This window comes from Pollicipes pollicipes, unplaced genomic scaffold, assembly GCF_011947565.3.
Source record: "Pollicipes pollicipes isolate AB1234 unplaced genomic scaffold, Ppol_2.1 Scaffold_6686;HRSCAF=7923_pilon_pilon_pilon, whole genome shotgun sequence".
NCBI lineage: Eukaryota > Metazoa > Arthropoda > Thecostraca > Pollicipedomorpha > Pollicipedidae > Pollicipes > Pollicipes pollicipes.
The window spans coordinates 21,453,235-21,476,933 of NW_023596921.1; the positions used below are offsets into that span (position 1 = coordinate 21,453,235).

At 49.1% G+C, this 23,699-nt stretch overlaps 1 pseudogene; it reads right to left on the minus strand.

Annotated features, from left to right (window-relative positions):
- Positions 1 to 1,878: 1,878 nt before the first annotated feature.
- LOC119108053 (gamma-butyrobetaine dioxygenase-like) lies at positions 1,879 to 22,150 on the minus strand (annotated as a pseudogene).
- Positions 22,151 to 23,699: the final 1,549 nt, after the last annotated feature.

The following is a 23,699-nucleotide window of genomic DNA, read 5'->3' on the forward strand; positions in this document are numbered from 1 at the left end:
TAACGTAGAGAATAATCTAAATTCTGGCCCTATTGACGAGACATCGTTCTTGTGGGATGATTTCTTCTCAAACTGCATTTATTTCTTGAAGTATATTTCTGGTATCTGGCTGGACATTCCCCGCACAAGATTCACTGGTGCATGTGGGGAAATGAGAAGCCTGTAGTGAACCTGGTTCTTGTTCCACATTCTAGTCAACTTTAAGGAGAGTCAGAACATTTCATAAGCCTGCTGGCGTACCCCTGTTTTGCATAACTTTAAACGTGCCCAAGCCTACCCCAGATTGTTAAGAAAGCACTTTGCCTAATACGTGGATTCCCCCGCTCGACACGTTTTACGTCCCTTTTACTCGATACGATATGATATGTCCCCACAATTCTACCTAGCCCGTAAAGGCCTTACGAGTCAGGGGCCTAATTTCAGTGCGGTTTCACGGGCGCTGTACACAGGCTGTCAAACTGTCGCCGACACTGAGCGCATGTTCAGGCACAGTGAAGTGTTTCAGTATTGTGCGATAGATATGGAAATAATCCAGTAGGAACTTCAATTTGTTTTCTGAACACTAGCCAGCATTAGGTGCCTGCGTGTGTTCAGCCTCGACGGCAGGCAGCAGCAGCGGCAGCAGCTCGGCGGCATGTGATCTTGTTCTGAGTTCTCTGCGACACTGCTGTACAAACCATGCACTGGCACGGCACTCGCCGCCTCGCACTGAGCAGAGACTCCCCGCCGGGTCTCCTCCCGACTTCAGTTGCCAGCCTCTCCGCGGTTCGTCGATAACTCTGCGCTCCGTTAGAAGCTTTTTGAAGCGCTTGAGGTCTGTGACATGGATGATGAATCCACACCACGTCTTGTCTCAGGTGTTAACCGTTTTATTAACCGTTTGAAGACCGGTACTTTCTGGGCTTCAGAAAAAAATCTCACGTCTCTTGAAAGTCTCGCGCGTGGCTTGATGAAGGGATGTTGCCTCTTGGGTTTTCATGTGAAGGAAGTATAAAACATTCCCAGACTGGCATCACATCAGACATCAGGCGTCATCAGGCGACTTTAGATAATACGCGCAACTATTTCATGCACATTTATTTTCACTATAAGCGATAAGCACCTTCACCAGACTCTGTACCAGCCAGACCCGTTCCGATTCGCGCGATTAAATAAGTCTCTCAAGGTGAGACAGTCAAGGCATCCGGTACCTAGCTTTCACTCCTACGACCAGCATAAACAAGCAGTAAATCTCAAAGCGAAGTGAAACCGCCACATCCTGCAAGTTTGGACAGGTGTGAGTCTCTTCTTTGCGTGAGTCTCTTCTTCGTTGTCATATTGCACCATGACGAAGCACTGAGTGAGTTAGCATAGTAACACTTAAAATGCACTACTAATTATTAAAGCTACCAAGATGCGTAATGACCCGGATCACAGCAGCACCGTTCTAGGAGAGCTGAAGAGCACCTTGTTAGTCAGACCTCAGGAGCCGCCAGCACAGAACCGTCCCTGGCAGAGGACACCGGCCAAACTCTGGTCCAGCGCGCGCCGACAAGCGTCAACATGTCAATACCGCGTCCACTGACGGCCCTGAACGGCGCACCGGCGTGGAGCGAGCCGGACCGACCTCTCCCACCGCGGACAACCAGCCTCTGTCGACCTCTCCAGCCGCGGACAACCAGCCTCTGCCGACCTCTCCAGCCGCGAGCCGCGGACAACCAGCCTCTGCCGACCTCTCCAGCCGCGGACAACCAGCCTCTGCCGACCTCTCCAGCCGCGGACAACCAGCCTCTGCCGACCTCTCCAGCCGCCCGTCACGGTCGTGATCCGTCCGCACGGCAGAGGCCAGCGGCTGCCGCTCTAGTAGAGGCCCGCGGCAGAGGCCCGCGGCAGAGGCCCGCGGAGGCCCGCGGCAGAGGCCTGCGGCAGAGGCCCGCGGCAGAGGCCCGTGGCTGCCGGCTCTAGCGCCGCATCGACGGCCTCCGCAGCAGGTCGGAGACGGTACGGTAGCGGCACAGGATCTCGTCCCAGTCGATGTAGCCGCCCTCGAGCGTGCGCGTGCTGTCGGAGGTGACCGTGTAGCCCCGCCGGCCGTGCATCACGCGTCGGTTGTTGAAGACCAGCACGTCGCCTGCGGGAGCGGAGCTGATGCTGACAGGCCCGGACACGGCACTCTGACGCTCACGTGCTTCATGCTGCTGTATGTCCGGCCTTATAGACGCTCTTCAAGACATGATGGTTGGTTGTTAGTTACGAATTCATAGTGGTGAAATCTCCAGCCTCGGCACGGGCAGGTGTAAAACAAACGGCCCGGCAAGCGTCTTGACAGGAATTGTCTATGTTATTGTAAATCCATTGAGCACACATGCAGTATGGAAAGCTGGTCCTCATAAATATGTACAGGCGATTTCTTTACTGCAATGATAGAATTTTCAAGCAAGAGCTCATTAAAAAACTTAGCCTAGAAATATCGTCAACCAGTGTAACCTACAAGAATTATTAAGTGGTTCAGACTTACCGTCTGCCATTTTATACAGCATGTGGTTTTCCTTCTCCATGCACAAGTCATGTAAACATTTTCAGCCCCTCGTACATGGGCTTCACTAAGTCGAAAGGCACGTTCAGGCGGTATGAGCGGGTCGGGTTGTTGAAGCACACTTGGTTCACATTGCCTTCTCCGTCCGTTCTGCAACGAATCAAAAACAATAGGACGATTACCCCCAAGATAAAAAATAGAGCTTTAATGAGAACTGTGAACCCATCAGCGTCCAGGTTAAAGCATGTGAAACTGCTACATAAGAGTAAAACGTTTCGATTTTGGGATATCCTACTTTGTCTTGTCCTACTTCTCGTGAATAACAGAACATTAGTCAACCTGTGTGACACGATTGGTAAATATATGATATCGAAGGAATGGGTTCGATGCCAAGACAGCTTTGCACGCAAACTAATCGAAGATTACAAAAAGGTGGACATTACAATATTTGACATACCCATATTTCTCGGCGCAATAGCCGGGACGGTAGACAAATTTGAACATAAAAGTTGAGATGTTCGGCTACCCCAATATGTAAGATGTATGGCAAATGTCACTGAAAGCACATGCACGGAGGCTTCCGTTTTTTTGTGTTTGAGAGCCATAGACTCTTGACCTGTTTATGAGCGCATGGTTTTTTGCGCGCTGCTTTTTCAGCGGCTGCGTAAAGCCGCGCCGGCGCTGCTCCTCGGGGTCAGCTGCGGCGGGTCGCGGGCGGTGCCGGTAGTGGCGGTTGTGATGTGCGTGCGTGCGTGCGTGTGTGTGTGTGTGTGTGTGTGTGTGTGTGTGTGTGTGTGTGGTGTGTGTGTGTGTGTGTGTGTGTGTGTGTGTGTGTGTGTGTGGTGTGTGTGTGTGTGTGTGTGTGTGTGTGTGTGTGTGTGTGTGTGTGTGTGTGTTGTGTGTGTGTGTGTGTGTGTGTGTGTGTGTGTGTGTGTGTGTGTATGTATGTGCGTGTGTGTGTGTGTGTGTGTGTGTGTGTGTTTTAGCATTCGCTGAGAACCATTTTAATCTCTACATGTAAAGAAGAAAAAATACCAGAACGGTTCAATATGACGAAGATTAAGGGCACACGGGGCGAGAGCAAGCACGGCCCAGATAAATGAAAGCACGTCATGACCAATACGATCACGTATGATAATCCAGGGCGATGACGCGCCCCTGTCATGTGGTGTTTAAATTCCAGTGTGATAAGTAAAACACACATACACTTTCAGTGGTCACAGTTTGGTGAACCCTTTTACGTAAACTAAGACATCTGCGACTGTGATGACGTCACTACCACATGCGCGACTGTGACATCGAACATGAATGTGCATGACAGCTTAGATTACATAAGGCTCTGGTCATTGGACGTCTCCAATCCCGAGGTCATAGCTATGCGAAGATGTCTTCGACGACTTTGGTTAAGTGCATCTATATATTGTTACTGTTTGTGTTAAAACCGCGCGCTGACATATTGCTATTGTTTGTGTATTGCTATTGCTATTGTTTGCCGTTGCATTCTGGCAGTTGACTCTCAAACCTTCTTTGATTAGGTTAACTTGTTAGTGACTGCACCAAGCTTACAGCGTGGAACGCGTGCGCGAAGGACTGCCGGCATGTGTGAAAGTGACCGCCGGTAGAGGTGAAAAAGCTTCCGACTTATGGGATGTAATCGGTGACAAATGTGGGCGTTTTCGCGAGCTACTTGGTCACCAAATCGCGAAGATCGAGTCAAATTACTTTGATACGTGGTAGGCAGTTCGGTGGTAAGGACACGTCAGCTGCCTTGGCTATTTGCGCGAGAGATAATCAAATTTCAATAGGCCATCCTAGTCAAACGGTACTAAGAGCTTAGTGTTCATATCAACTCGCTAACGTTTGCAGCGTGTGCTTGCGCAGAACACGTGTTGGAACATTTTCATGAGCATGCTAGGACACCAAATGCTTCCAAATTACATAGTTTCCAACCGTATAGTTTCTAGCTGATGACAGAAGCATGCTACAAACTATTCTATATCAGCGCTGACGTCATAGATCAGTGCTGACAGTGTTCTTCCAATGCCCTGGGACGTTGAGATAAAGCTGTAAACTCCACTAAATGATCTCCAAAATGGTTATCTCAGTTCACCCAAACACCCACACTAATGTGAAGCACTCTCTTTAACCGGCGCAGGGGCGCTGGAGGTATGCACTAAAATGCGTGATCTTGCATCTTTGATATCTAAGTTGTGTATATTGCCATCATCAGGTGATTGAAGCCCATGTCTATCGGTAGATGTGGGAGAGATGTAGAGACGCAGCGGTGAAATGTTGCGATGCTATTACCCCCTATAGTGAGTACCAAGTGCTTGCAACTCCGTAACCACCGCCCTGACAGCGGGGAGGGGGCGTGTCGATGCCATTCCCCAACGGCGTTGTAAGGATGCCTTTCCGGCATGTCGTCCAGCCGCACTCAAATGTTTACCAGCCTGGAGCATCCATCGTGCGGTTTTCCGTCTGGCATTCATGGCTCCGTAGCAGCGGTGTTTTTTCTAGGAATACTGTACGGCGAATTGCAGCTGGCACGGGCGCCGAGCGGCATTCACGATGCCGCGAAACGTCCGCTGCGGGCTGATATTATACATCATACATTATATGGTCATACATCATAAACTACGCTGAAAAACATGAAGCTCTGCAGCATTGCGCTCAATATGTAAATGGAAGTATACCCGTTTAGATTTTGTGTTGTTACGAGGCCTGGTCTCGTACATATTAGCGTATAAGACTGAAAAATGTAATGTTCGGGAAAATTTGACGTTTGACCTGGCTTACATAATGTGGTCAATCATTGATAAAGCAACATGAAACTTACTACCGATCTAAGCATATCTTTAAATCCACCAGTGTTTTCCACTAAGTTCTTTCTTTCTTCCTTTGTAAATGGCAGATGGTCGCATCGATCCCTTCCCTCCCCCCACTCGTAAGTCCGCGCCAGGAAAAATGGCGAATCAGGGTGATGCGTAGTGCTGTGAGCGGTTATATGTTATATGAAAGCTACCCAAATGCTATAAGGAAAAGCCGCGATTTTGTTCTCTGAGCTACGCTAAAACCAGAAGTGCTGCTAAACACTAAACAGGGTCGTCATATGACGAAATGGACGCTGCACCGAAATCCGAAATAATCGAGCGTCCCCGCTAAGCACGATTCTTAATGCGGTTAGGTCACCCATGTAAGCCAGGCCAGTAAACAATTAGTTCAGTGCTGGATTTCCGTTCGTTAGTTCTAGATTGGAAAGCATTTCCCTGATGCGGATAATAGAGCCTAGAAATTTGAATTTGGAAGCCATGAAAAGCTATGGAATTTCATTTTGGGCACTACAGTTTTAGAGACGGGTCGTAGCTGCAACATGAAACAATAAAGTAGTTCTCAAATTAATATCATGCAGCTTATCACGTCGAGGAGAGTGTGCGATCTGATAGCAGAGCGGTGACGAGGGACTTTCGTGGATACATTGAACCATGCGAAAGCTGACACTGGTATCTCTCAACGTGCCGTAAATGGCGCATGGGTTTTTTACGTGTAACTGATGGTCGCAATACGGCCGTTGACGACACATGCTCACACCTTTCTCCACACATGCGACGTCTTAGGTCCGAACCGACCTTTGAACGGCTCACCGGCCTTAAGCACGCTGCGCCGGCCACCCGCGCACCTGCGCGCCTTTGGCATGCCCAGCAAATGAGACTTTGGTCAGCATATGAAAGTCTTTAAGCAAGCACAGCCACAATGCTAATGTTTGGCATGTTTATGACGCATTGAATTTAATTCATACTTGTCTTGCGTAGTTTATCGCATTTTGTGTAGGTTATCGCATCGCAAGTTGTATCACAACGGTATCGTATGGATATGGCTCCATGTGGCCATTCAGGCTGTTGCAAATTTGGTCAGTGAAAGAAAGGGCACTTTTTCACCCCTAACCTCTGAAGGTCCTGAACCCCTCTCACCCTTGAAAAGTAGTGAGATACGCGACACCCACTGTCGAAAGATGAAGCTTACATTGCGGCCGGACGCGCGGAACCGAGAGTGATATCGGACCACGAAAGTGCTACCGGACCACGAAAGTGTTATCGGACCACGAAAGTGACATCGGACCACGAAAGTGATATCGGACCACGAAAGTGATATCGGACCACGAGAGTGATATCGAACCACGAGAGTCATATCGGACCACGAAAGTGATATCGGACCACGAAAGTGATATCGGACCACGAAAGTGATATCGGACCACGAGAGTGATATCGGACCACGAGAGTGATATCAAGTGAATCGCGAGTGATATTGAACGACAAGAGTGATATCGAGTGAACCACGAGAGTGATATCGAACCACGAGAGTAATATCGAGCGACCCACGAGAGTGACATCGGACCTGTACTCGCGAGATTAACAACATCAAGGCATCAAGGCACGAGACAGAGTTGAGCAGGACGCTTAAGACGGATCGTCGAAGGAAGAAATCGACGCTGGGGCTGAGCCCAAGGAGCCCACTGTCGGAGTACCAGCACCAGTTTGCTATCCGAACGGAAACACGAAACTGACTGTCGACGTCGAGACTGCCTGATTTGGCAAGATGCAATGATTGGGCAATGTGGGCTCGTGTGCCAAAGCCACACGCACGAGACTGTCGATCTGGCCACGGCGCCTCCAGCGGTGTCACTCGCCTAAACACGGTGTGCTCCTGGACCTTGTGGAAGCGACAGTCTTGGTCCTCCTCTTTCTCGACGCCGACGTCGTCGAACTCGACAGGCATGGCGGACATCAGCTTGAAGAGGTCGGGCCGCTGCTGGCGGATCAGCTCGGCCACGTAGAAGCTGTCGGCCAGCGTGTTCTCGCCGCCGCTCCCCACGTGCTGGGAGATGCAGTGCAGCATCTGCACCTGCCGCGGCCGCCAAGGAAGACTCGGTCAGCACTTGAGTACATATTTCGAATGGGGTTTGGGCGCGGAGCACCAAGAGCTAGATGCTATGCCTGCAGGACAAAGAGCGGAACACGCTCTCAAGTCTGCGTATATGGCCATGGCCCCCGGAACACCAAATCATCATCATCCAGAGGCAACAGAGCACGCTTAGCTTGCCAGAGTGTGACGTTTTTCAGTATGTCACGATGGCCCGTGGCGAAGCGTTGAGCAATGTTTCATACATGCTCCTTCTAAACACTAGATTGTCGCGCAATAACCTTTACGTTGACAGGCCATGGAGGCTCCTTGTAAGTTGACGGGAGGTGCAACGGCTAGAGCACCAGACATTGCCCCTGCAGTTGACTCTGGCGTCATTTGCCATTGCTGGTTGACGCATCATGGGTCGCTGGGTTTCGCAGTAACAGCCACCAACTTATACCGGAAAAATCCAGTTCATACTGGTAATATCCGGGTATTTGTTTATTTGGACCAGCACAGCCGCTACGACGTTGCAGACGAGCCCCGGAACAAAAAATGCATATGCGACGTTGCTTTGAGCAGTCGTCGTGAGTCACGTGACTTGATAGTGACGCGCCGTGCATACGCTCAGGGGCCAAGAAAGCAGCGCCTGGCAAACACATGCCCACGACTTCGCGGTGAGCGAAACGCTTGTCATGACACAGGCCACAAATATAAGACATTCATCCATATGCAGGTTATCTCAGCCCTCTGCCATGTTTCTCCCTCTATGAGCCAGGGGTTTCTAAGCCGCTGCGCCGGCCAGGGGTTTCTAAGCCGTTTTAGCACGTCAGGATCGTTATCTCTAAAACTAGGAAAACTGAGCTCAATTAATGTCCAGCTCAGACTACGACTGTAGACAAACTTGGGTAATCAACTGCGCGCATATGATTCCCCAGCGAGTTAAAATTAAATGGGGCGCACATTTTTGTTAACCATATACTTTAATGCCTTGTGTTTGTTTTGTTTTTTTTACCCTCGACGCATAGCATGCCTGTTGCTTAAGAGGAAAGCATTGTAACCACAGGAGGACCGGATGAACAAACAAAAGAATTCGCACCAAAGCTTTCAACTTCTAGGAAAATTTGATGATGGGTCAATATGTAAAAGTGACGCGATAATTAGCCGCAGCCAGTTGTAGCGAAGTCCATTGACTGTTTGCGGTGTAACGAACACTTAAGAGGTCGGCGAGAGCAGCTTCAACAACAAGCTAGAGCCTGATAGTGTTGTTAAGTTAAATTGACATACTGCATTAAGCTTCTCGTGATAATTTTTACAGATTTATACAGTCTTATTTCTTTTACGCATTCCCAAACGTGTTACTGCACACCGGAATAAAGTGCATGACTCCGCATTTGTTCAGCCTGTGGGTAAGGTCACTTCGGGGATAGACACTTCTCGGCGGACGTTGCCAATGCTGCACTCACCCCAGGGATGTATTCGTAGTAGGGCTGGTCCAGGTGCAGTGACAGGGTCTCGCTGGTGTATGCTAGATTATTGGCGTCCAGCTTGCTCATCACTCTGAATGTCTTCCTGTGGGCGTAGCAGACGTGACCATCTATTAACTGCCAGAGGCAGGTAATTTACTTGATACGGTTAGTTCAACCAGTTTAACAGGTAGCCATCAGACAGCTTACGTAGATGTTGCATCGCTCCAAATGGCGGTACAATGACGAATATATCTTCGAGTCTGATGTATGCTCTTCGCCCGAGAGTTAGTGTAGGCACCCGCGAACTACACTCGTTAAAGCCTCGCGTCATGCAAAAACCTCAGTCGCTTGCTTTAAGCACGCCCATGTCCGTGGCCATGCTTGTATACACCAAACGTCAATCATGTGAAACGTTCTGACGTTCGCCAGACCTAGACAACGACACCAAAGTAATCTCCGAAAAGCGACCAGCATGGCATTGCGCACTTCTTACGCGGGAAAGGTTCAAGGCGACACGACTTCGACAAGGTCTACAGCACTTGGCCGCACAGAAAAACATGTTAGCCCTGGTCCTGCACTAGCTGCAGCCTCGCCACAGGTGCTGGTGGCTGGATGCTGCGGGTTGTTGTGGCCGACAGCTGACAATGGCCCCCCGTCTGGACACTGCTCTCAACGGGGCTTCAAATGTGTTCCCCGTGAACAAACTCACTCGCACAGCCCTTCTGCGTAAGGGACGGAGGTGTCATGTAGGGCGATTACTTACCCCTTGTCCCCATAAGAGGCGAGGGAAGGGAGTTGACGCAACCTCCTACGATTTTTGAGAATAGCTCTCCGTTCTATGGGATAATTGCGCCCAAATTTTCAGTAGCCTCCGGGTAATTCATTGAGCGTATTTTCATGGTAAAACGTCTCGAACTTTCTGGTTTGTTAGCTGTAACGGTATTTTAGGAACACTGCACGGCTACCCATGGCCGGTACGGGCGGCTGACGGAAACCGACGAACTCGCCGACGAGAGAGACGGGCCGACAATACTACATGAACGGAGCCCTGCATCTTGCATATTTGTTCAAAACACAAACAACGATACTTAAGTGTTCCTATTTAAAAAAGGGACAGGCCTGTGTGAGTTGCATGGTGCTGTGTGACGTAGTTCACAACTAAGTCGTGAAAAGCCGAATCGGTAGATTTTCAGGAAAAAACGACATTTGACCTCCCCTAGTGGTGTCAGTCATTGACCGTACAGCATAAAAGTGTTAATAATCGTGAGTCACGAGATTTCATTCCGATCAATCCACTATTCGTTTTCTTCGCGAGGCTCTATTTTCGTTAGCTTGGAAACGACAGGAGGATCGCATCGACACCCCCCTCCTCACTAGTCCGCGTTATGAAAAACTGCGAATTCGGACGAAGATTAAGCAGGCGACGACATTTGTGGCAGTTAGAAGTACGGCACCAGGCCGCCTAAGTCTTACATTAACTGTAGGAAAAAAACTGACATAATCACCCGGCCGCTGCTGGTGCGGCGTCCCTAAAAACCAACATCTTGATGGCTTCTTATCGCAAAACATTACAGTTTTCAGCAGTAAGAATTGCCGGTCGTAACATATCGTTATGTCTATCTGTTCGGATATTTGCCAAAATATCTTAGATTAGGAGATCATTTCCCGCAACATGCCGCGTTTAACCAAATATGGTCTTTCTACTCGATCAACACAAGGAGCGAGAAGGATGCGAATTGCGCAGAAAATGCACTAAACAAGTCAAAGCCTGGTTCGTAGGCCGTATGTTGACGAACCGGCGTACGCTTCAGACCGATACACTTGGACAGAGAAGACAGAATTTTTGTACTGACAAAGTATAACTTGCTTTGCTCAGCCGATCACGCAGTGGACTCAAACCATGGGCGCCCGTTACGGGGCATTTTAAGAATTAGTCAGCTCTCGGCAGCAAGGGAAGATACCGCTGTGACAAACATCGCTCGGCTGATGCGTTAAATGTCCGTAATGATGCAGCAAATGCGGTAACGGGCCAATGTCGCGCTTTCCTAAGCCGGTCTCCAGCACAAGATGCTGCAGCATAAGCCATACGAGATTCACCATGAAAGCTACAAGGTCGTGCGGCTCAAATTACGTCATCCGTCCCATTTCCTCAAGGCATCTCACTGGTGACTGTTTTGGCTGTTGTGTTGCAAATGCACACAGAAATGCATTAATCAATCCTGGCACCAACCCATATAGATATAACCGGACGTGTACCACACGGACTGCGACGGCACGCCTGGAAACGAATGCGCAGCCACCATAGCTACCGTTCATGTTATTTGTAGTGTCTTATTCGGGTGTCACCGCCTTATCCATGATGTGTCACCTTGGCATGACCGTCAATGTCATCCTGGCGTGGTCATCTTGAGCGTGGTGTGTCATTCTGGTATGGCCGCCTCACCCGTAGTGTGTCATCCTGGTGTGCCCGAGGCGGGAGGCGATCTCCTCCACCACGCCGAACCGGATCGGGGTGTTGCGCACCACCAGCAGGCCGTGGGAGATGAGTCGGTGGAGCGTCTCCCGCAGCACGCTCAGGTCTCCGAGCAGCTCCTTGTAGTCGACCTTGAACAGGCTATGCTCCATGGCGGCCCGGTCCCACAGCACCGTCTGCAGGACGGTGGACGGCAATTGGCGCTGGTTAGCCTTTCAGGTAAGGGCACTTGCGGGTGCTGGAGAGTTACTTCCGTATTGATGCCTGCATTCCCTGCATGCATCACAGGTGGCGTGGCTACCAGTTAGCCCTTCATGTTAAGGCCAATGACCTTTATGCCTTTCTTAGAAGGCATGCTTTTCTCAACCATTCTAAGATCCAGACAGGCGTGTCGGATTGTAAGACCAAATTAAATTTCGCACCTGTCAAGCAGGATAGTGAAGGGCCAAAAATGGCACAAGCTCATGTGTACCCATTTTTGCACACACACTCAAGCCACGTCCACATATTTGTGGGCTATGCATCGCGGGCGGCCACATGACTCACAGACCTGTAATGTCAGTCTTCAGCAAATACAGACACAATCAATCTGCTGGGAAGTCGCACTGTCCTACACACGGCGTCAAGCACCATCCAGGCCGTCCATCACTTTCCATCAAACGGGCACAATGTCTCTCCGCACCATTCATTGTCTCTAGTCACACAGTCACAATGTCTCTCCGCGCCATCCATTGTCTCTCATTACACGGCCACAATATGTTGACATACCGAGCCACAAACTCATCAAACAGAACCACAATCTCTCGTCAAACGTAGCCATATTTTTTGCACATACAACCACAGTGTATCAATTCACAAACAAAATCACAATACAAATACACAAACATATATATAGCAATACACACAAATTGGTCACACACAACCACAATCTATCAATACACGAAGATGTGATATAGCCACAGGCATAATTCCCTGGCGCATGGCCCTAATGGCTCGCAGGATTCATGGTCCCTCACCTCATAGTAACTCGCCACAAACAGGCGCAATCTCTCGCCTCACGTAGTCACAGCTCACCACACACAGTCAGAGCTCACCACACACAGTCAGAGCTCACCACACGCAGTCACACAACCTCTCACCACACACGAAGCCAGTCTCTCGCCACACACAGCCACAATCTCCTGACACGTGCTCACACTCGCTCGCCGTACTGGCCGCCTGTCTCTCGCCACACACAGCCACAATCTCCTGACACGTGCCCACACTCGCTCGCCACATTGGCCGCCAGTCTCTCGCCACACACAGCAACAATCTCCTGACACGTGCCCACACTCGCTCGCCACATTGGCAGCCAGTCTCTCGGCCACCCACAGCCACAATCTCCTGACACGTGCCCACACTCGCTCGCCACATTGGTCGCCAGTCTCTCGCCACACACAACCACAATCTCCAAATCCCCAGCACCTCCTCCCATGCAGCCCGCGCGCCCTCACAGCCCGGCCATCTTCAGGGGCAGCAGAGCGGCGCTGACCCTGGGTCCGGCCTGCTCCTTCTTGCGCTCCTTCAGCTGCTGCGGCGTGAACTGGCGCTGGCCCAGCCAGTCGTGTGGGAAGCGGGAGACGTGGCCGTCCGGCCAGGTGATGACTACCTCCTGGGCGTCCGGGTCGTTCTGCAACAGCGCAGTCGGAGAGCGTAGTCGCGTGGTGATGTTCGGCCGGGGTGTCTTTGATCGGTATTCGAAATGTAGCTAGCCGAGATTTTGTTAGAAAAAGGACCTCGTGCTCTCACATTGATGTTGAAAGCACACACGTATTCTAAATCTGTCTTTCAAATGCATTTGACCTGCCAGAATCTGTGCTCGGAGTTGACACCTGAATTTTTACACCCCATCTGCACGTCCGTCTCAACACCTGATCCCTGTCCAGCTGCATCATCCGTGCACACGCACCCGAACAGAGCGCGGAACGATGCCGACGTCCAGCTGGTCGATGCGCAGCTTGCGACTCAGCGCGCTGGGGTGATAGCAGCCAGGGCAGAGGCAGCTGTCCCGCAGCCACACGTATGGGAACTGGCCGACATCGCCGTTGTTCCAGGTCAGGTCGACGCTACCGACGTCGCGGTTGTCGGCTGCCTGCTCCACGTGCCAGACCGGCCGGGGCGCCCCTGTCGCAGCAGGGCGGATCGTGAACCAAGGGTCGCCGTCCCGAGAGCTGTGCGGACACCGCCGCTTGCTGTCTAGACACCGCCGTTAGTTACCTACGGAAAATGGCGTATTCTTTTTACAGAGCCGGGATGCTGGCCCTCCACTGCCCGTTGCCGTGATGGGACACTGCGGACATCACACATTATCGTGATGCGACACTGCGAACATCACCATCGTGATGCGAGAATGCGATCATCACCATCGTGATGCAAGAATGCGATCATCACCATCATGATGCTACACTGCGAACGTCACCATCGTGATGCGACACTGCGAACATCACCCGTCAACGCGGTGCGGCACCGCGGACATCACCCGTTACTGTAATGCAACGCTGCGGATATCACCCGTTCCGTAATACGACACTGCAGACATCAGCCGCTACCGTGATGTGACACTGCGGACATCACCCATTATCGTGATGCGACACTGCGAACATCACCATCGTGATACGACATTGCGAACATCACCCGTCAGCGTGGTGCGGCACTGCGGACATCACCCGTTGCTGTAATGCAACGCCGCGGATATCACCCGCTGCCGTGATGCGGTACCGAGGACATCACCCGTTATCGTGATGCGACACTGCGGACATCACCCGTTACCACGGTGCGACACTGCGGACATCACCCGCTACTGTGATGCGATACCGCGGACATCACCCGCTACCGTGATGCGATACCGCGGACATCATCTGTCACTGGCCAGCGACACAGTTTGGCCGCCGGCCGTGATCAGTCTGTGGGACTGGCGTGCCACAGTTCGCAACTGGCCGCCCTGTAACACTACATGGGCCTGATCTGTTACTGATGGCGCGGCCACGTCAGCTCTCAGGACATCCACCGTGAGTACTGTGCAGCATTTGCAAATTCGACGGTGTCAAACGTACAGGACGGTGAAGGAACAAGAACAACCACAGCTTTGGGAGAGGCTTCCATTTAACTATGAGCATGAGTCCATGCGTGGCCAAATCCCCGAAACAGCCTCCTGAGAACGGAAAAATGACCAACGGTTACAGTAAAAAGGCAGTAAAATTGCTCGCAGTTGATTTTACATCCATAGTGAAATGTTTGCAAACAAGCCTCAGGTCCCGCTAGGTCGCAGAACCATGGCTACCATAATGTGCCATGATATGTTTTTACATTATCGCGAGCGTGTGGCGAATATTTTTGACCTGCTGAGATCCAGTGTTAAGTCAATCGGCCTAAGCTTTCAGTCCACCGGACATTTTATTGTGCTATTTTTCCACACATTTTCCAGACAAGTGATGCCTGGCATCTATGAATTACTGAATTTTTTTATCTCACCGGCCTCGCAAACCAGGCGACATAAAGTAATACAATGTCACATGAGGAACGGACGCTTAACCAGTAGCATAGTACAAACGTAGCTGCCCCGGGCGCGTGCCCCATCCCGTTACCAAATTTATGGCACGCATTGATATGTGCGTGACTTGATATTGATGGCTTAGAATTGCATGTAGACTCGTAAGAATAAAAAGATCAAGAAGATGCGATGGTATTTTAAGACATGCAAGAAGTTGTGCGCGTCTGCTGAGCGCTTCACTCGGTTGCAAGTGGATTTTTTTTAAATTGTATCCCTGTACCCCGGTACTCCTCAGGATGTTCTGCATACACCCCTGGCTCAAAGCGTTTTCAGGACTTGCTAATTGTTGCATCTTCCGCCCGGGATCGTATAATTCAGTTGAGGGGGTCCAGCCTCCTTCCCCAAAGTGGGCTCCAGTCCTACTACTTTTGAGAAGAAAGGGGCCAAATCTGGCGAGAAGCACGTGTATTCGTTTATTTTGGGGACAGTTTTGGTGAATTCTCACTGCTCAGCCTTCAGTGCATCATTCGCAGCTGCTAGGTGGGGCATAATTTTTATCATATGTTGCTTGGTCACATAGAGCAGTAACAGTGAGTTTCAAGCACAGTTCGTACTGCAGGACAGTTTGGTCGGGAAAATGAACAATACCATCGCCATTTTATTCGCACTTCGTTCGTTTCACTTGGCCGCAAGTTTGCGGGGTGGTTGGCCCAAGTGAGCTTAATACTTCTTAGATTTGGTTAACTCTTTTTGAAAGATGTATGGAAAATAGCCTGGTGTAAATGAAAATACCCAGCGGACCGAAACCTGTCAACAATAGGCTGAGCAACGGTCTTCAGCGCAACGAATGCAGCAACGATCTGGTCTTGGAAATTACTTTGCCGACCTCGTGTGGTATCATGTACCAGCATACTGGTCGCCTATCAAGTTCGATGACATTCCCAAGGCCAAAGTACGCCTCGAAGAGTCGCAATTTTGCGACTCCGCGTCTCAAGTGTAATGTTTATATGATCTGGAGGGTCAATGGCTCCGCCAAAGGATCCAAGCAGGCAGCATCATGCTTTTTAGACACCACACTATCCGTCGGTTTTGTTAAGTTTTTTACGATTAGCGACCAGATGGCTTTGGGCGTGCCTAATCTCCTACTCGCTAGCGACGCGAGTGAGAATGGCCGCCACCCGACGGAGCTAAAGGAACTGAGCCAACGTGCTGTCCTGCATTGTACGGAGATCTGGTGTCGCCCTTTCTAAAACAGAGCGCTTGTCGAGAAACACGCTTTGCCGAAACATTTTCCGGCTCCGCCTCGCAGCTCGTGCGGCTATTTCCACTCCGACTCCGTCTCGCAGCTCGTGCGGTTATCTCCATTTCGACTCCGTCTCGCCGTGCGGCTATTTCCATTCCGACTCCCTCTCGCAGCTCGTGCGGTTACTTCCATTCCGACTCCGTCTTGCAGCTCGTGCGGCATTTCCATTCCGACTCTCTGCGCAGTACACAACAGTTTTGGGTCTACTTCGATTACTTATCACAGCGCCTGGGGAGGAGTCAGATTCTTATTCGGAGAGGCACAGGACAGCCCCAAAGTGGCTCCGATTTTATGAAGCCGTAAAACAAATTATCAACAAGATATGGTTTACTCCTGGAGACCACTACGATGGAGTCATTTGGATTCATAACAATTCAGAAATGTTATGTGGGTGATATAATAGCATGTATGTCACACACACACACACACACACACACACACACACACACACACACACACACACACACACACACACACACACACACACCACACACACACACACACACACACACACACACACACACACACACACACACACACACACACACACACACACACACACACATACATACATACACCTACAAATACACACCCGCATATATGTGTATATACATATATACATATATATATATATATATATATATATATATATATATATTACGAAATAGTAATGTAGATACTTGATCAATTCCTCCATACATATAAGAGCTGTGACAATAAGAATATCTGTCACCAGTTACAGATATACTTAGGTTGATTCATTGTTAACGTCAATACGGCAACCCCATTCCAACACACGCAGGTGTTGAAAACCATTGACTACGCGCTAAAGTAACCTAAATTCTGTTGATTCCACGGTTAACTCCCCTTCCGTCGGGTCTCAAGCACAGGTGCGATGACCCAGTCGCATGCTCCCAACGAAAATCACTGAACAAAACCTTTACACCAGGCCACTCATTGCGTATCACATGCGTACTCTGAAAGTCTGCCTGCGAGCGCCATATGTCGTGGAGTACGAATGTGGCATGCGGTGAACCTCGGCCGTTACCCGAATTAAATAGATGAACTGTATGCGGACAACGCAGCCAAGTTTGTCTATTGGGATAGCTCGTATACTTATTGGAAACTTTTGTTCATTGAGAGGGCTGAGATCCCCGTCATACAACTTAGAAGATATTCCCGGACCGACAGTTCATCCGCGTCACGTTCGTTTTGTCTCGGCCGCTTACGGTCCAATGAGGCGTTAGTCAAGTTTACTCGTCAGTTATGGGTTCACCACCAGATACAAACGTTGTTGCGATATAAAACACGCCAAGAAGTACCCATTCTTGGGCTTTTCAGTCTAAGAATACCCCAAGGAAAAAGATGACTGCATTGTTGACGCGCCTTTAAGCCCAAATAACGGCCGCAAGGATACGGCTTGTGATAACCGTCCCGTCTCTATCCCGTCCCCTGTGCATGCGTACCTGCGGGCAGCGCGCTGTAGGCGAGCCGGCCGGCCTGGGCCAGGCCGGGCTGGTCGGTCCGGCCGGCGCGCGGCCCGCGCGGGTCGCGGCCCGGACCGGTCACGGCCGCCGTGCTGGCCAGCCGGCGACCCACCATGCCGACCAGCAGCTGCATTCGGCGCGCGCACCGGCTGACGGACGCCATGGTGGACATCCGGCGGACGGCGAGGAGCTGACGAGACTGGCCGCCGCCGCACCCGGGGACTGGTCGGGCTCGCGGCCACGGGGAGGGGAGGGGTGGGCGGCGCGTGCGCAGGTCTGAAAGGTCAGAAGTCTGTCAAGGGATCCGAGAGAGGGACGCGTGGTTAAAGGTTATACGTCGATGATATAGCAGGCTGGAGCAAAAAAAGCTTTGTGAATAGCGCTGGATTGACTTTTTTGTCGTAACAGAGCACTTAATATAGATAATTGGTGTGATTTCCACGCACCATAATCATACCGAGCCCTCTAAAATCAGTAGAACAAGCTGAGTTGCAAGTGAAGTCAAAGCTGCCTGTATCCAAAGCTGTTGTTGTAACTACGAGACAAACGGGGTGATCCGGTAATTCAAATCAAACAATCCTTACCTGCAGCTGAATTATTGTCGCGTCCTGAGATCGTCGCATTTTTAGATCGGTATGATTTAGGGCCTGCTTTACCGCATTTCTCTGAGTTATTGCGAAATATATTCCAAAACGACTGCCAAATATATCAAAAAACATTTCAAAAGAATATTTCGTCAGTGAGCCATAACGGATCAAAAACCTTACTAGCAAGGCCGCTGGCCGAGCGACTCTTGATGTCAACAATTGGAAATGCTGTAGCTTCAGGGGCTTAGCTCAACCGGGCCTGGTCTGACCGGTCACGCATTTGAGGGGGTTAGATGTTTGCAACCACTCATTGCACCAGAACAACATTTTCGGTAACAAATGGCACCATTTTTCATAGGTTTTATTGAAATACAACCAAGGCACTTTTAGGCAGCTTGATCCGAAGGTGATTTTCTCCATCGACCCAGCATTGACAATATTTCAGCCCCTCACCCCCCCCCCCCCCTCTCCCTCCTATTCCATCGACATGATAAATCTAACATTTTTAAATAGAAGAAGGCTGAAGGATGCGGGTCGAAATAGGTTTGGATTTGTGTCGCCCGTCGTCACGGTAAGATGAGACTAATTAGAACCAGTGGGGAAGAAAACGGACAACGGTAATGACAAAAGCGTGAGATGATGTTTGCAGAGCATCCAGTCCAATGGTGCGCAAACAATGGATCCGATTTCGGGCGTTTTTATGAATTGTGTCAGATCTGCGCAACCAGGGCAGGTAAAAGCATGCAACGAAGTGCACGGTCTAGTGCAAGTACGGTCTGCAAGTCATGAAAGCGAGAGCAGCACTGTCTGACATGTATGTGCAATGGCCATCGGCCGGGAATCAGACAATGTTGCCTGATCCCAAATTGGTCTAAAATGCTACACTGTGGTCAACTTTGGCACATCGGGTCATGCAAATTACACATGCGCACGTCTAAGTCTATTCTAACAGATATGCTCAACATATGATGGTAATTTTCAATGTTTTTTCACACTCACCACAACCATGGACTGTTCAAAGTACATTCACTTTGTTTATATAAATTGCCAGAGCATGCCAAGCCCAGTCAGCAAACATTACAGCAAGTTCAGCCGTAAGTTTGTGCGGCGCGATTGCTAAATACAAGACTCTGTATGCTCAACCCATGACGGAAGGATATTTGAATGCTAGGTCAGTTTTATCTGTATGCATTCCCAAAGACGACAGAGCACATCCGCTTGTTTGGTTATCATATGAATAGCAAAAACAATCACGTCTGCTATCACTTCCACGCAGTAAAAGGCGTCAAACGCAAGTCACCCCCTCCGCCCCCCCCCCCCCCCTCCCACATCTCACACAGCAAAAGGCGTCTTACTAATCGGTCAAGTTAGCGCCGTATTCGCATTCGCATTCCGTGTTGCGTTCATATTCCCAAAAGCGAATTCCTATCGTCGAACCTAATTAGTTACTTGCGAATCTGCAGTCCACTTTTCTCCAAGTCATTTAGTTTGACCTCTACACGTAAAGGAATGTTCAAACTTAAATGCCTGCAACTCCTTCGTTTATCAGGAAATCCAATAAAATGAGTGTTATATTGTTGTTCGTGATGTCTGCCTTCGTCACATTTGCAAAACTTACTTCCAAGATCAAAGGTCAAGACCACAAAACGCGGTACCCTGGGATCTATTCGTTTGCTGAATGAATACCACAGAAGGGTATCATATCAATTATCTGGGTGTTCACTTTCGTCACACTTGAAAACTCACATTCAAGGTCAAAAGTCAAGATCACAAAAACACGGTACACCAGCATTCATTCGTTTACTTAAGAAATACAACACAATGGGTATCAAAATATTGATCCTAATATCTTTCTTTTTCTACTAGGAAAAAATACAATTTCAAGATCACCGGTCAGCGTCACAAAAACGCAGTACCCTGGTATTTACTTGTTTGCTGAAGAGTTCGCTTTCTCTCTACCAGAAAAATCTAATTTCAAGGTCACAGGTCAACGTCACAAAAACGCATTTCCCAGCGTGTATCTGTTCACTTAATAATTAGAACAAAATATGCATCATTATTTTTATTTATTATTGCATCACATCATCATTTTAGTCCGTCCCGGTGGCTCAGTTGGTTAGAGCGCCTGCCTCCCGATTGATCCGCCCGTGGCGGGGTGGGTTCGAGTCGCTTTAGGCGCCCGCTATTTGCCCTTGACAGGTATGGCCTGCGGCTAGTGGCAGCGGCCGCGCTAAAGGTCAGTTGACGTCAGAGGGCAGGACGGACCGTGCTGAGCATTGTGGCACGTTAAGCTCTCGCCACTAAATTCTGCCGTTGCCTGGAATTGCGCGATCGGATGGTAGGGGTCAGGGCTCACACAACAAGCACTGCTTAGCGTGAGCGCTGATCCCAGAAATCCATCCATTCAAAGGGTTCGGATCAAATTTTTTTTAAAAATCATGGCGACGCGCAGGACGCGAATTTTCATCACGCTTGGAAAAACTAGCTTTCGAGGTCAAATTTTAAGGTCACTTTAAAGATAGTTCTCTGAAAATCATTTGTTTGCTTCAGGAATACAACAAAGTGGGAATCGCAGTGATGTCCGTGGTGTCTGCTTTCGTGGCACATGGAAAGACCAAGCCTGAAGATCAAAGGTCAAGTTTTTGTGACCTTGAAGTTCTATCTTGAGAGTTGTTCCTCCATTTGTGTCGAAATCAAAGATCACGAGCAACACCATGGTGCCTATGTTGGTGTATTTCTTAACTGAACTAATAAATCCCAGGGTACCGCGTTTTGTGTGGCCTTGGCCTTTACCCTTTGGAGTGAGCTTTTTGATTGGGGGCGGAGAGTGCACACCCTTAGCATCGGTACAATACCCTTGTGTGATATTTAAAAAACAAATAAATGCCGGCGTGCTGTTTTTGTTATCTTGACCTTAGAATTTGACAGGTAGTTTTTCCAAGAGTGACGAAGGCAGACATCCTGAAAATTAATATGATGCCCTTTCTGTGGTATTTCTAAGTAAATGAATAAATCTCAGGGTACTGCGTTTTTGTGATCATAGTCTTTGATATTCAGGGTTGATTTTTCCGAGCTTGACAAAAGCAGGCATCACGAACACTACCATGAGACACATTTTGTTTATCTCTTAAGTAAACGAAAAAATTCCAGGGTGCTGCGCTTGTTGTGACCTTGACCCTTGAGCACTGAACGTTAGTTTCTCAGGTGTAACGAAGCAGACATCACGAGTGCTACTGTGATACCCATTTTGGCTGTATTTCTTAAGTCAACGAATAAATGCCAGGTTGTCGTGTATGTGTTACGTTGACCTTTGATCTTGATTTTTCTCAAGTGTGAAGAAATTAAACATCACGAGCATTAATATGATGCCCCATGAACTGGATTTCATCGATAACAAAGGAATGACAGGGTACCAATGGTTTGGCATTTAGTGACATGCAGAGGTCAACCTCAATGACTTGGGGAAAAGATAATTGCAGATTTGTGAGTAACCAGTTAGGTTTGACTTAAGGAGACTGCTTTCAGAGACTAGTGACTGTCTGAATAGCTGTCACATGGATGTGAACGCAAACTACAAACGATTTGGCCAGAAACTATGGGAAGTTCAATAGAAGTCGGCAGTATTTGCAAACCCATGCCTCGAATTTCCATCGAAAAATAGCAATTGTCCATTGATGCGGCTCATGGCCCAAAGCAGCACTAACTTTCAAAGTCCTGTGATGAAGGATTGCTCAATGATAAAAACAAAGCTCATGTCACGTTCTAGCATGTCATCCATGTTAGATGGGGCTGGACACACTAAACCAGTTGTTCTGACATTTGGCTGTAGAGTGTGACGTATTTCGTCTTGTCTCCTTTACAGTTCAAGCACTACGTACCTGCGGACATTGGGACACAAAAAAACAACTGACAAAACGTTTATGGTTTTCGCACCTGCGCCTTTGCATGTCATGCACAAAACGTATTCTGTTTGTTAGTAATGCACGCTGCAGCGTAATATGACAGATACGTTGGTCACTTTGGCACAGTGCTAAAAATGGCCAATATAGTACACCAGTTTCGCTGCAATACCGACGACTGTCCGCACCGCCCTAATGGTACCTACATAGGCCACGCGGCCAAGACCCTCGGCGGGCGCATCTGTAAGATGGAGGCCCTAGTCGTCATCTCAAGGTTCACCGCAGCCAGCTGAGTAGACTGGTTATTAATAACACCACCATCCTCGTCCATTGCTCTGACAGGCGGAAGCTCCAAGCGCTGACAGCAGTATACATGCGTGACAACGACCCTGTCATGAATCGCCAGGTCAACGCAGGGGGCACACTCCGCTTGTTGGCCTCCACGTACAGCCAGAATGGGATGATTTGCCATTCTGATGGTTCCTCCGGGAATCTTGAACGAACTCTCGTCATTTTTTGTTGTTGTCTGAATCACATCCATCGGTTCGTTGAGGATTTTCCCCCGTGATCGACTTTCACTGAATTTATGTCTTATTGTGATTTACTGAGCAATGTGCAGATTAAACCACTGTATAGTGCTCATTGAATATTGTGCTTATTTATAATTGTCTGATTATGGCCATGTCGGACGAAGCGTTGCAAGCATACAAGTCATATGTCTGTGTACATACATACATATATATATATATATATATATATATATATATATATATGTATAGTATATGTGTGTGTGTGTGTGTGTGTGTGTGTGTGTGTGTGTGTGTGTGTGTGTGTGTGTGTGTGTGTGTGTGTGTGTGTGTGTGTGTGTGTGTGTGTGTGTGTGTGTGTGTGTGTGTGTGTGTGTGTGTGTGTATGTGTGTGTGGGGTGGGGTGTATGGCAACTGCAGCGCGGCAAACAATACCTTTCCTGTAGCCTGCTGCCAAAAAGCTCTCTCAAGTTTCAGCTCCATGCTGGCACATTCTACCTATCACTTATGGCCCAGACCAATGTAAGTGTCATTTGCCAATGCCAAGAAGACCAGACCAACCAATGTATCAGCAAGTAATGAAGACCAGACTGCACTAAACTTGACAGATGCCGCATTTCCGCCAGCCAGTGCCATGGCGTCGGCGATGACATGTCAACGATTCAACATCAGATCGCAGTTCTTGCAATGGCGATTGGCTAGCATAAGTTGCAAGCATGTCATGCAAATAAGTAATGCCATGTCTGTAGCACATGATATCCCCTGGTTTCTGGCTGAGATTTGGCAAGCTTTAGATCAAGATCAACAATATTGTGATCGCTGCTCAGAACTTACAATAAGAAGCTGTGGTATGAAAATCGGACTGTTCGTTTTTAGCCTACTTTTCGCTGATTTCACGACCTTTGTCTCCGTTTCTGCCTTCCCTTCCTTAGCCCCCACCCCCTCCCCCTCCCACCCCACACACAATACCCGTTCCCATGTTCCCCTTTCGCCTCAGGCTTCTGGCCACCC